This window comes from Petaurus breviceps, unplaced genomic scaffold (genome assembly GCF_028583685.1).
Source record: "Petaurus breviceps papuanus isolate PSGF00001 unplaced genomic scaffold, PetGlider_PUasm1.0 90895, whole genome shotgun sequence".
Classification (NCBI taxonomy): Eukaryota; Metazoa; Chordata; class Mammalia; order Diprotodontia; family Petauridae; genus Petaurus; species Petaurus breviceps.
Window position 1 is genome coordinate 2980507 of NW_027187372.1, and position 14933 is coordinate 2995439.

The following is a 14933-nucleotide window of genomic DNA, read 5'->3' on the forward strand; positions in this document are numbered from 1 at the left end:
ATTTTCAGATATCTCTAACCCCTAGTCTTTCCTCAGGCTTTAGTACTACACAACCAATTACTTTTGGACACTTCAAACTGGATAACCTGGAGATATTTCCCAAACAGAACTTATAGCTTTTTCCTCAAACCCACCCTCTTCCAAACAGTTTTATTTCTATTGGAAGACACTACCATTATCTATCTCCTTATCTCTCCTATCTTTGTGCCTTTGCCTTGGTTGACCCCACACCTGGAATGCATTATCCTCCTCAACACCTTTTAGAATCCGTTTTTCCCTTCTAGGTATCTCTCAAGCACCACTTTCTACATAAAGCCTTTTCTTGAGCCCTTTACCTGCCAGTACCCTCTATTTCACACTCCCTTGTATTTAATGATTTTTTTTATTCCATTTACATTTATTCAGTATGTATCTATATGTGTCTTTGTCTTCATTAGAAAATAAAAGACTAAATTAGAGATTGCTTCGTTGTATTTTTATGTTCAGCTCTAGCATTATACAAAGTACATAGTAGGCATTTAATAAATACTTATTGATAGATTAAGAGTAGGGATTGTTTTTATTTTTTATATTTATATCTCTGGTATCTAGCATAGTACCTAGTTCATAGTACTTACTTATAAATACTTGTTAATTGATTAATTAAACTTTCTACACCAAAATGCATCATTTCAGCTTTAACAATGCCCCAGAACCTTCTTTTTATAGACTTTTGATCAATTAGTTGTATATTATAGTAACTCAGTTAGCCTTGAATCAAAATTTTAACTAAGCACTTATGGATCCAGAACTGTGCTAGTATTATTTGTTGATAAAATAAAAGGTAATTATTGTCCCTGTCCTTGAAAAGATTAGAGTTTTGTTGGGAGAAAACATATTCCAAAGAGAAAACACAAGATAATAAATCAGGTATTTAATAGGGTGTTTCAAGTAAGGGCTATTAGGAACTCAGAAGAGAGATCAATGTGGATCAGAACAGTTGGAGAGGACTTATAGTAGGAGATGGATCCTGAGCTAAACCTTAAAAGATGAGTAGAATTTAGATAGAAATGGGGGAATGTCATTGTTTCATATGGAATGATATGATAAAAGAAAAGGAGATAGTATTTGTGGGTTGGAGATTGAAGATCCTTGAAGAAGGGCCTAGATGTGGTAGCCCATGCCTGTGATCCCTGACTCTTAGCCTCTCCTAGGGAGGCTGAGACTGCTTCATAGGTCATTGAGTTGGGCAGGTCTGAGCTGCAGTAGGGCTAAAGCTAATGGATCAGGTGTCAACACTAAGGCTATCACCAATATGGTGAGCCTCTAGACCAGGCTGCCTAAAAAGAAGGGAACTGGCCTAGGTCAAAGCTTCTTTGCCAGTTACCAGTGGGATTGCTGTTTTATTTACAGCTTGGACAAGGTAGGGACACTCAGTGTCCCCAGCCTCTTTTCCTCCACTTCCCCAAAAAGAGGAAGAGGGGGTAGTTAGAACTTCTGAAGCAAGATATAAGTAATGTTGTAGAGTTTTACGAAAGTTTTGGATAAGTGAAAAATACAGCTTGATTTTGGAGAACTTTAAATTGAATTAAGTTTGGTGACTGTATTTGACCTTAAATTTTATTCTAATTTGATTAATTTATTTGATGTTAAATTTTGTCCCAGCTTGAAGAGTTTTGACTGGATTTTCTTGAGAATAGGTAAGTTAATATATATTCTTGCATAGGTGCTAGATGTGATGAAGGTGAATGATAGGTAGACTGTTCTCTAGCTCCTTCCCAGCTCCCCCTGGACTGAAGCATTCCTGAGGGAATTAATGGCTATTGGGGAAGGAGGGGGTACCAGACTTCTGGCAAAGGATCAGAGGGAAAGAGAAAGAGACTTGCTCTTACTCCAAAATGTAAATAGAAAGGTGGGTGACATTCCATTGTGGATGAGTGGGAAATCTTTCTGTGGAATGAGAACTGTATAGCTTTACATCTGTTTTAAGGATGGGAAATGATGAATTATTGGATATTATTTCTTCTTATTCTGCTTCTAAGTGTTTGGACAAAAGATTAAAAGCAAAGAATGAGAAATATTTTTGAAATATTGAGAAATTTACTTTCTTAGGCTGTGTGTATAACTTGTAGTGTGTAGTTCAGGTCTTCCTCTCTTCTGCATCAGTTTGAGAGAAAATTTCCTCAGTGACTAAGTACAAAGTTATGGGTTGATTGAATAATGGTTTTGATCTTGCCTATTTAGGACTTCTATTGGGTATTTTGTTCAAGTAGCAGTTACCAAGTTGGCTCTATAATAAAAAAATAATCTTCTTGTAATAAGTCACTAGAGTGAGCAAAAAACCTTCCTCTAACAATACCAGTTATGTTAACATAGTCTTAGAAATTCTGATGAATAGCTTGATTTATATTACAGATCAGGGACCTGGGGGCTGCAACAAGTCTAGGCTTAACCTGTGTTGGGTGGAGGGAGGTGGAAAGGGCACACTGACTTCTGAAGCTTAGTTTGAAGGGAGTTCATTTCCATTGCATAACACACAAATTGAGGGGATGAAAAATGAAGAAAGGGAAGCATTAGCTTATACTTATCTCATGAAGGCATCTGCTCACAATCAGGCACTTGTAGAGAGAGTGCCAGCTGGCGGGGGTTTTCGGGATGTAAATTGTCCATCCGCTCAGAAGAGCAAAAGTACAAGGAGCCCTTGTATAGAGAATGAATTCTTAGTCCAGCAATAAGAGAGGGAAGTTTTTTCATAGAGATTTAAATGACATTTACTCATGTTTTCCACTCTATTTGCAGTCTTCAGCATGCCATTTCCCCTGATATCTCTGCTGCTATCACAATTTGAGTATCTTGATTAATAAGTTTTCCTTCTTTCTTTGCTATTACAATTTATTAAGCATCCACTGGGGGGAAAATGGAGGAGGGAGTTTGGGAACAATGATATTTTTTTCAATACTGTCTTCCAAACCATTTCTTCTTGTTTTTCTCATCCTTGACTTGTGTAATTCTTCCTGCTGTTTAAAATGTACAGTTGAAAGTTTTTAAAAATTTAAGTTTCTGAAATTAATAAAGTTATTTTTTCTATTTTCCCTCTCCTTGGTTAACAACTAGTTTTTTCACCTTATTTATTTGCCTTGGAGGGGGGGGGGAGAGGGAGAAGAAAAAATGTTTTTTCCTGTGGAGCTCTGAAATAAGTTAATAAGCTAGCATTACAGGTGCCAAATACCTTCTAGTCATTATTGATAATTTTGAATAGATGCATCAGATACATTAGTCTCTTTTCTAATTGTCCTTGAAATAAAGGTTAGATATCTGGAGGTGGCATGTAATATAGATAACCTTTGGAAGGAGGTAAAAGATGTTCCAGGAGAAGCCTTTACCTACATATTTTGAATAAGTTTTATTTTATGGTGCCCTAACACATTTTGAGTAGAGAAAATGTGAGTTGAAATCAGGCAGTGAGTCTAAAACTCTGTATGTAGGCTTTATTTATTAGCTGTAAAGATAACCCAACTCTTACAGGACAGGTGCAAACTTCATTGTGAGAGAGTTTGAACTCTAGAAGCTCATGTCGAGACTTCAAAGAGTTCTTGTAATTCTTCAGTTACACATATGTTAGATGGTTTATACTTTCCTTATAAGCCCCCCCCCCCCGCCCTTTAAAAATCATTTTTTAAATAAATAGCTGGGATTTCTGCCTTGAACAGTAAATATCTCTATATTACCTTCCAATCAAGAGAATGGCCTCCCAGTAAATGCCAAAAGTTCTTGACACAGAACAGAGTTGAACAAGTTGTACCTTCTGGAAAGAGAAAAGGTAATCTTACCTTTTAAAAAATATACTGAAGCAGAATTTAATTCTTCACTTGTCAGTATTTTATTAAATATAACAAAAGAGCTGGGATGTGTATAATGCTTTGAGGTTTATAAAGTACTTTAAAAGTATCTCATTTGATCCTCACAACCACCTAGGCAGTCCCCATTTTACAGATGTGGAAATGTAGGCAGACAGGTTAAGTGACTTGCCCAGGGTCAAACAGCTAGTAAATCGACGAGTCTGCATTCGAACTCAACTCTTACTGACTTCACATCTAGCACTTTATCCACTGTACTACTTATATGTTCTGAAAATGTAATGATTGTTTGATTTCAAATAATTATCTGATTGGAGGAGCAGGCAGGGGCAGAATGACAAGTGCAAGCCATAGAGAATGATCATTGATCAGTGTTTCTGATTCACTGTTGATCAGTGATCATTGATTATAAACTTGGAAGGAAAGTGAAAAGGCATCTGGTTCAAACTGTACGTGAACTGGGATCTTCTCTGTAACTTTCAGCTTCTGCTCTGAGACCTTCTAGGAACCCCCAAGGTTTTAAAGCAGCCCGTTCCACTTTAGAAAGTAGAATTAGATGTTAATTTGAATACTTAAGGGATCTTTGATTTTTGGAAGATGTTGGGTGCTCCCTTCACTGACACAGATCACAGCTTTTCTAGGATTTAATTAGATGTCCTTTAACAGTTGTGTGATTGAAAAAAAATCATTGGTAGCCCACTTAATAATGGGTTTCACTAACCTTATTCTCTTCCTTAGAAAATGACTCACACAATCTGTTCTCTGGCTGCTCCTCCAAGCTTTTAGTAGGATAGGACCCACCCAAGTTTGAGCCACATTTGAGCCACATTTGCACCACATTTGCATAGCTTTTCAAAGACTTGTAATAGGGGAAGGCCTGAGAAAAGTGTTCTCTACATGAAGCCTAAACTCTATACTCCTGAACCTTTGTTCCTGCTTTGGGCCTCTGGAGCCCAGCAAAGCCAGGCTCTTCCTCCTTCACGTGGTAGCACTTTAGATATTTCAAGTCTTCTTCCCCTCCAGGCTTTCAGTTCCTAGATCTTTCCTAGCCTGCTCTCTAGGTATCTCAACATCCTGCTTGCTCTTTTCTAGATGAGTTTGAGCTTGTCAATGTCCTTCATAAAGTGGCAATGCCCAGAATTTAACTTCCAATGTAAGGTGATGACCTCCTTTCTGTACTCTTTTGTTTTTTGTTAATACTGCCTAAGATCTAATTAGGCTTTTGTATAGCCAAGTCACACTGTTGACTTTTGTATATTTGCAGTGCACAGAAATGCCCAGGTCATTTTCACACTAACTTTTATCTAGCAAATATCTCTCCCCTGCCATGTGCTCTCCCCAATATTTGTAACATTATTTGTTTGTTTTAAACTTGAAAAATGTATCTTCAGTAGATCCCTCCCGTCATTCTTACCTGTTGTATCTTAACAGTGAGATATATTCCTGAAAAGGACTGATTTATTGCGACAGTGTGGTTTCATTGCTTTTGGTTTCTTTGTTTCATAGTTTTAATATTATGTTTGAGTTGTTTGTTTTCTTTATGTGTGTATCTTAAACGTCACAAGTCATTCAGTGAATCAGCAGAGTGAGTGAGATTGCTCCTGGGTTCTCTTTTTGAGCTTGACTGAGTGGGAGTGAATGCTGGCCTCATTCATTTAGCTGTGTCCCAGGATTTCAGGCATATTTGACCTACTGGCCTGATTTTGTGGGTACTGGAATCAGAATATTTTAAGCATGTGTTTTATCTTCTGAAGTTCACACCCCGTGGAGTCTTTCTTGAGGTTATGTCATTTGTGGAGGTTTTTTCCTCAGCAATTCCTTTCAGGCAGTGTTACTGGTAAAACAGCAAAAATGCACAAAAAAATAATTTATTTAATTGTTCTGGTATTAAAACAACTGTAAGACTATAATAGTAGTTTTAATATGTGTGTCTATTTGCATTCATTGTCAGATTGTTTTGATTGCACATAAAAATTCTCTCCTGGATCATATCATGACTCTTTCATCAACTCTCTATAATCAGTTAACTGACTATTGGGTAATTAATTTTGTTGTAAAGTACATTAAATGCTTTGGTTTTGAAATTGAATAAATTGAAAAAAGAATTCTATTGAGTAGAATTGTCATGCTGTGCTCCATCTGGAATGCATAAAAATATAATTTGTAGGAAGTGACTATTCTTGCTTTAATCTTAAAGATTAGGCAAATCAGATTTTCCTTCTGTATTAGGAAAAAACTTTCACACTTAGACTGGTTCAAAAATGAAAAAGGTTGTATCATTTGATAGTGAGTTAACCTTTTCTCAGATCTTTAAGTGGAGGATGGATGGATAGTTGTTAATGTTGTAGGTAGTATTAAAGACCACACACACCATTAAAAAAGTGAAAAGAAGATTGCATTGGATAAATCCTCACTTCAAACCTAGACTCTCATGTGAGACATCTCTCTGTAGCTTTACCATTTACCATTAACTTGGTGTTGAGTATCCTAGAAAGACTAGATCTTCCACATCTTTGAAGTTTATGTAATAAAAGAGATAGATGAGTGACTAGAGATGATCTACTCAAACCCTCCCATTTTAGAGGTGAGGAAACTAAGGTTCAGAATGCTTAAGTATTTGTCCAAGGTTACACAACTAGTAGTAATAATAACGGACATTTATATAATGCTTTTTTTTTTTTAATGCTTCCATCTCTATTACCTCATTTGAACCCAGTAACAAACCCTGTAAGTAGGTATTTATGAGTATTACCTCTATTTTTTAGTTGAGGAGACTAAAGCTTGGAGAGGGTTAAACTTTTAAGATTGGTAAATTTCCAGAAAATCTTCAAAGAACTAAGCATGTTTCTGAATAGTGAATTAAAAATCACAAATTGCTTTCATATTCCTCTGAAGTGTTTATAAATTTAGAACTCGTCTTTGATTGAAAATGTACTGCCTTTCACTTTGCCGCTTTTCCATTTAGTGACATGTTTTTTGAGTTTTCCAGCAGTTGTATTGGGTCATCTACTTACACTCAGATTGCCATTAACCAAAAGCTCAAATTTGCAAATTAAATGGTATGTGTACCCTCAGTGTTTGTTGTTGATCAGTCCTCTCTGACTCTTTGTGACCACATTTTGAGTTTTCTTAGCAAAGATACTGGAGTAGTTTGCCATTTCCTTCTGCGGCTCACTTTACAGATGAAGAAAGTGAGGCAAAAAGAGTTAAGTGCCAGGTTCACACAGCTACTAAGTGTCTGACGTCAGATTTGAACTTTTTAAGAGGAATCTTCCTGACTCAGGGCCCAGCACTCTATCCACTTCACCACCTAGCTTCCTGTACCCTCAGTGTAGTAGTGGATAGAATTCTAGGCTTGGGAACAGAAAGATCTGGCTTCAAATTCCTCTTGCATTTTTTAGTTGTGTGATCATAGTCAAGTCATTTAGCTGCTATGGAGCCTCAGTTTCCTTATCTGTAAAATGGAGTTATAGGCGGGTACCTCACAGCTATTTTGAGGCTCAAGTGATACAATATCTGTGAAACACTTATCCTCTACCCTTTGTTTTCTGGCCTCTAAGGGATAATCCCCAGTTACCTGGTGACTTATTTTTTTTCTAATGGCCATTGTGAAACCTTGCTAAATAAAGACTTTTTGAAAATCTCAAGCATTAGCTAGGTGGTACAGTGGTTATAGAGTGGTCAGCCTGGAGTCAGGTAGACCTGAGTTCAAATTTGACTTAGAACTTTATACTTTTGTGACCCTGGGCAAGTCAGTTAATGTCTGTTTGCTTCAGTTTCCATATTTGTAAAATGAGGATAGTAATAGTACCTACTTCAGGGTTGTGAAGATCAAATGAGATAATCATTGTAGAGCACAGTGCCTGATTCATAGTAAGCACCATCTAAATGTTAGTTATCATTGGTGTTATTTACCATTCAGGTTCATACTACATTACAATACAGTACGAGACAGACAATACAATCTTGGAACTTCTGGGCTTTTCCCCTTCAGAGTACAAATAATTGTGGCATGTATCTTAGCTGTCATTGATACACTGTACAATTAGAGAAGCAGGAAGTATTGTGCATTCCACTTGAAAAGGAACTGTTGTTGAAGTCCTTTGCTGCTTCTTACTTCTTCCAAAATTCTATCTCTTTTGTATTGTTTTAATTACAGAGGAAAGTCTAGAATTTTTCCTTACTGCAAAAAATATACTCTTGTACTTTTGTGATTCTTCCCTCACTCTGTTCAGCCTTCAGGTGATTAATAACATTGTGACTTGCACTAGTGAGCCTAGATGAGAGAGGATTGAGCCAGCAGCGACTTTTAAACTACTAAACCGTACCTTATCTGTACTCTTGACCATACATTTGTGTCTGCTTCAGGATCCTACATTTAGCATTAATTTGACTCTTAGATTTTTTCTGTTAGGGTCTGTGTGTGTGTTGTGTTGTGTGTGTTTTATGTACACAGTGTCTGCTGAATTGAAACAATAACAGCTGGTATGCAGCTGTAAATATTATTCTGGGAACTCTTCTGTAAGTCAGCTGGTTGTACCAAGAAAATTGGCAACTTTTTGAGAGTGTTTTTCCATGATCACTATTAACTATTTAAAAGACCATATAGTAGTCTAAACAGCTCATCATCACTTTATTTTATTTCCCACTAATATAATTTTATAGTGTTAGTTTGTCATCTCCAAGGCATCTCACTACAGGAAAGCTAGCTACATCATTGTGGGGGTTTGGTGAGAACTATGGTAAATGAGAGATCCCAGTTTGACACTGTCTCAAGTCATAATGTCCTAATTTTCTTAATCTAGGACAAGGAAAGACACATTGTCTGAAATTCTGTTTAAAACAACAACAAATAGCTGTTGTTATTCAGTACACAATTGTAGAGGTAGTTGTCTCACTAGACCCTTATGGAATTCCTCAGAACTAGAAACAGAGAAGCATTTATGTGCCTGAGCAACCAGCCCTTGAAGATAATTCTGAGACTGGAGACCTTTCTTCCCTACACAAGGAGATTAGAAATGCTTCATTGTGTAGGAGGTTTAAGAATGATTCTTTGGGGAAAAAATTCTTTGGCACTCTGTGAACAAAGGCTGAATTCTCGTTAATTTTTAGGCTTTCTTATTGTCTATCCTACATTTCCCCAGCTTAAGTTGCATCCTTCAGAGCAGGAAGTGCTGCTTAAGTTTTTTTTTTTTTTTTTATGCTTTTTTGAGCATCTGCCCTTCAGTTTTTGTTCATGAAAGGTATGCTATGTACCCCAAAGCAAAAAATGTAGTATAACATTGAAAAATGAAATATTTTCTTGAGTGTGTGATTCCATACTCTGTGAATATGGAGTGAGAAGTAAAAGTGTTTTAGGTATTGAAACCCAATGGGGGGGACTATTTGTTGATTTACCCTAAATGTCTTATGTTTCTTTGCCTTGTCCCTAAAGATAGAAGCAGTATGTTGGGTTTTTTTGTTTGTTTGTGATGCTGTTTTTTGGTTTATGATCTAGGAATCTTGTTTCAAACAAGTTGCTTAGGAAAAGTGTCTACTTAGACTTTGCTCTTGCAGGGTAGTATCATGGGAAAAGCAATGGAGACCTGTTTTCTAATCCCAGGCTCCAACATACTGACTAGCTATGTGACTTTGGTCAAATAATTTTCTCTTGCTGTACAGTCCAGAGGATATTATGAGAGTTGCCTAGCATTCATTTTAACTTCTGATCTGCCTCTAAAGCAGGACAGCATTTTATCTGGGACCAAGCCACGTATATAAGAAATGATGCACTTCATATGGTTTAAAAATCTCCATGTAATAGTATACAAGCTTAATCAATACCTATAGAGGTAGCCTTAAGTTGTAACAGTGAATTTAGAAAGAAAAGAGAAGGATCTAGGACAGAGTCTTGGGAAACACACCTAATTGGTGGGCATGATATGAAAGAATCAATTAATTTAAGAAAAAGCCTATATTAAGTGCTTATTATGAACCATTCAGTTCCTGCACTCAACAAGTTTACATTCTAATACATGTCAAACCCCAGTTTTAACTGTGAACCCCAAAGCCCCAAACAGAGTTTGTTCTAAGAAAGAGACAAACAATTAGGTTGGGTCCACATTTTTATTTCTCTCAAGCTGGCTTAATTTGAGGGTAAAGGGTTATATGCCCTTCAAAGAGTAGGTGTTCCCAAGGGGTGCCAATCAACTGTGATTAGTCAGTACACTTGGAGGTGGGCTATATTAAAATCAGGTCTTGAGTACATGATTTAGGTCACTTAATTTTGCTCAGCAAGGGCTGCCATCATTTGGACAGAGGAAATACCTGTTCTATTTGACCAGCCCCCCATCATACCAGACCGCTCCCAGTCTTGAGCTGTCAAGGCAAAAGAATCTGTCTCCGCTCAAGCAGCTTCAGTGCAATCTGATTTTCAGTAATTTCCTTGTGAAGAACTTTAGAGGGAAAGGGGACTTGCAGCTCTGAGTCTAGAAAATAATTTTTCACATAGGGAAAGACAACATATAGAGTTGGGGAAAGGAAAGAGTGGGAAGCAGCCTGATTTGAAAATGGCTGGGCATGCTTTGGAAATGTTCAGGAATAATTATAGATGAAGGTCTAGCAAAAGAGACTGAGGAATGTTCAGATAGGTAGGAAGAAAATTAAGGTAGAACAGATTTGTGGAAATTCGGAGAAAGTAGAATATCCAGAAGGGAGGGAATGATAAAACAGTATCAAATGCTGCAGAAAAACCAAGAAATATGTGGATTGACAAAATTAGACTTATTAATTAATTATACATAATTTTGGTGAGAGCAACTTCAGTAAGGAGAGTTATAGGACAATAGTGATTATGTTGGGGTTTAGTGAGGGTGTTTTTGAAATGGGAGGAGACTTGTATGTGTTATAAACATCAGGGAAGAAGCTAGTAGATAGATAAGGATTGAAGATTAAAGAGAGAGAGAGGGGATGATGGAGGAGCCAGCAGTCTATTGGAGAAGGAGGAGATGGGACCAATGGTACATGTAAAGGAATTGTCCTTCACAAACAGGCTGCCTCACCATCAGAGATTATTAGGAAGAGGAGTGGTGGAGGATGATGTGAGAGGAATGGGAGATGGAGAAGAGTGAGAAAATTCAGCAAATGACTTATGCTCAATGCAGTCTCAGGCAGAGAGGAGACACACTTGAGTGAGGAGAAAAGAGAATGTTTGGAACAGCTACTATGGTGAATGGGACATGATTGCATTGAGGCACTGAGGATCCAGTTGAAATCAGCTAGCAAAAAATTATAATGGACCATTCAGGATTTTGACTCCTTCAGGGGAGGGACTACAGTTTGCCTCCTTTTATATCCCCAACACTTATCACAGTTTCTGGCACAGAGTAGGCACTTAATAAAAACTGTTTGTCCTTCATTTTGAAGAGGACCAATGACATCAGGGGGTGATGAATTGAACATGAATTGGATTTAAGTGAGGCAGAATTGTACAGTTGGTCATTCTCATACTCTCAGAGTCATTGAAGTAACATGGCAAGACAAAAGTCAGTACTACTGGCCTGGGATGTAGTGGATGACGGTGTTTTTGATGGCTGACCAAACTCTAAGCCTGCTTCAACCATTTTCATGACCTCTGGAAAAAATTGTTCTCATTTGCCCATTCTGCCAGGGAATTCTTAAATACTTGGGGTAGACATCCCCTTAATTCACTGACAGGTTTGAGACCTATTACTCTCAACCTAGTTTAGCCCACCTGCTGAGAAGATGTATGGGGTGGCTAGCACCTCTGCTGTGAGGACTTGCCCAGCCTTTTTCAGGACTGCTCTTCCACCTTTGTGTTCAGTTTTCACCCAACTCTCACCTGTGCCTCCAAGAAGCTGTAGCATGTTGTAGCTCCAATGTGATATTCACAGTGCCTATGGCAACTATGAATATGCCAACATAATTCTGAATTGTAAAATATAACGGTCTCTCCACATGGAAGACCGAACCAAAACATTTATTTAAACACCAGAAAGCTGAATCCCAAAGCCAAATCCATCAGAGGAGCAAAGAAATCTATACATAATAACAATGAAGAGGGTAATGCCATCCCCAAGTCTTCCCCCTGCTAGGGCCTTCCCACAGATGAATACTCACAGCTCGCTGCCTGCTTCCTTTCTGTCCCTGGAGTTCTAACTGCTCTGACCAACTTCCTCTGGGCTCTATTCCACCCTTCCTGCTCTACCTGTTCAGCAAGCTTCTTCCACCATAGGCTTCATGTGACTCAAACTCATATGATTTAGGCTTCCATGTGACTTAAGCAGGTTACATGAACCTATTAATGGATGGGAAAGATCCTCCCATTAAGCAAAAATACATTACCATTACACATGTGCACCCAACACATAACCCAGTAAAAAAAAAAAGATCCTCCCATTAAGCAAAAATACATTACCATTACACATGTGCACCCAACACATAACCCAGTAAAAAAAAAAAAAAAGTCACTTAGGTGAGTCTGGGAGCAGCAGTCTCACGTATAACTCACTACTTTTGCAGCCTGACCAGCAACCTTGGTTTGAACTTGGATATTCCCTAAAATGGCTTCTACTCTTAAGGATCAGCTGATTTTGAATGTCTTAAAGGAAGACCAGGTTCCCCAGAACAAGATCACTGTTGTTGGGGTTGGTGCCATTGGAATGGCATGTGCCATCAGTATCTTAAAGGGGTTGGCTGATGAACTTGCTCTATTTGATGTAATAGAAGACAAACTAAACGGAGAGATGATGTATCTCCAACATAGCAGCTTTTTCCTCAAAACTTCAAAGATTGTTTCTAGCAAAAACTTCAGTGTAACTGCAAACTCAAAACTGGTCATTGTTACAACTGGGGCTCCTCAACAGGAGGGAGAAAGTCATCTTAATTTGGTTCAGAGTAATGTGAATATCTTTAAATTCATCATTCCCAATATTGTTAAATACAGCCCTAATTAGCAAGCTGCTTGTTGTTTTCCAATCCAGTGGATATTTTGACATATGTGGCCTGGAAGCTAAGTGGCTTTTCTAAAAACTGTGTTGTTGGAAGTGGCTGCAATCTGGATTCTGCCCATTTCCGTTACCTAATGGGGGAGAGACTTGGTGTCCATTCTTCAAGTTGTCATGTTCCTTGGGGAACATGGAGACTTCCATGTTCCTGTGTGGAGTGGTGTGAATCTTGCTGATGTGTTAATCCTCAAATAGGAACTAATGCTGATTTAGAGAATTGGAAAGATGTTCATAAAACGGGTGGTTGAAAGTGCTTATGAGATAATCAAGCTGAAGGGCTACACTTCCTGGGCCATTGGTTTGTCTTTGGCGGATCTGGTAGAAAGCATTATGAAGAATATTAGGAGAGTGCATCCCATTTCCACTGTGATTAAGGGCCTATATGGCATTAATGAGGATATCTGCCTTAGTGTGCCATGTATCTTGGGGCAGAATGGCATTTCAGATGAAGGTAAACCTGAATCCATAGGAGAGCTGTTTAAAGAAGAGCTCAGATACTCTTTGGGGAATCCAGAAGGAGCTACAATTTTAAAACCTTTTAATGTGCTGCCATCAAGAGAACATGACAGTGGTTAAGGGGTTATGTATGATGTGCTTTTCAAATAGGTCAAATCCTTCCTCTGATTAGTGATTGAACACCAGAAATGTAAAACCTGTGAACACACTCTAGTCTCTTCCTAAAGTTAGAAATGGGGAATAGTACAGTGTGACTATTTGTTAAAACCCTGTTGTTGTTTGCATAGGATGCTGTATATGACTTGTATAGTCTCAGTAGTTGGTGTCAAGCAGACAGTGCCCCACAGTTATATAAACTGCCTGCCTTGTATGTAGGTGCTACAGGTTCCCGTAGGTCCAGAAGACAACACTTCTGGCTACAAAACACCATACAATAGTAATTCTTTATTGATTACTTTTGTGCTTCGCTCCATTAGGACTCTACAGCATGGCCCTATATGTATCACATTTCCAGAGGACCTGATTTTTGTCTACATGCACATATCTGTATTTATACCTATATCTGTATCTATTTCTGTATCTCAATAGTTGTAAATTTCCATATTATATAAAAAGATCTGTATATGGACAACAATGCAATCAGTTCCTCAAGTGTCATACTAACCCTAAATAATGAATATACAACAAATAACTGATTTTTTTAAAAAGTCGTTTGAGGCAGATGGTTGGAGTAATCCAGGGTTGGGGTTTAGTAAGGTATTGGCAACAGTAACTCTCCATTACTGATTGGGTCCACACTTCTTAACCTTGTTATACAAGGCCATCTGTAATTGGACTTCTTATTTACACGATCCTGTTCTTTTTTTTTTTTTTTTGCTACTTTTTGGAGGGTGTAGCAGCAAGCACCCCAAGTGCGTCCTCAGGGTTTGCTGCCCATACAGGTTCTTGGATCTGCTTTGTTAAAGGAAAACAACTCAAAATGGGTTAACAGGCTTACTTTAATCAGTCAGACATATATCGTTTACCTTGTTCAGGGGAAAAAGGTCAACACCCCAAACTTCAAAATATACAGACAGAATTATCAAGACATTAATATATCAAGTAGACAGCTTTCCAAACTGTCCAACCATTACATCCCTACCCAGTCAACATCTGGGTTTCCACATCTGGGTTTTTCAAAGCCGGGGGACTCTCAACAAAGGCTTCCCAGAATTCAGATCAAATCACAGAACACTTCTCAAAGTGAGTCCCAAAACAAAGCTACACATCAGGGCTTATATAGCCTTCTCCTGGCTCAGAGAATGTAACAACCTTTTGGACCCACTGGCCAATCAAAAAGTATCAACTGAAAAACAAGCCTCCCACCCCAGTCTCCAGGTGCACTTTAGCCTAGGGGCAGGGAAGATCTTTAAATTTGCATTTCCATTACAGAGGGGCAGTTGGGGTTAAGTGACTTACCCAAGGTCACTTGTGTGTGTAATGTCTGAGGCCAGATTTGTAATGTAATGTGTGTGTGTGTGATGTCTGAGGTCACATTTGAACTCAAGTCCTCCTGATTCCAGGGCCAGTGCTGTATTCACTGTGCCACCTTGCCACACCCACAGTCCTATTCTTTTCTTTTTTTTTTTTTTTTTTT

At 38.1% G+C, this 14933-nt stretch overlaps 1 protein-coding gene and 1 long non-coding RNA gene across 2 annotated transcripts in view; one reads left to right on the forward strand and one right to left on the reverse strand.

Annotated features, from left to right (window-relative positions):
* The window catches only part of LAMC1 (laminin subunit gamma 1), a 144889-nt gene that overhangs the window by 73226 nt on the left and 56730 nt on the right, over positions 1-14933 (forward strand). The gene's annotated exons all lie outside the window — the stretch shown is intronic.
* On the reverse strand, positions 3836-12952 carry LOC138150981 (uncharacterized). Its single transcript, XR_011165715.1, has 2 exons — positions 11955-12952; positions 3836-5670 (listed from the first exon to the last, which is right to left on the reverse strand). It is a non-coding gene; the product is annotated as an uncharacterized lncRNA (long non-coding RNA).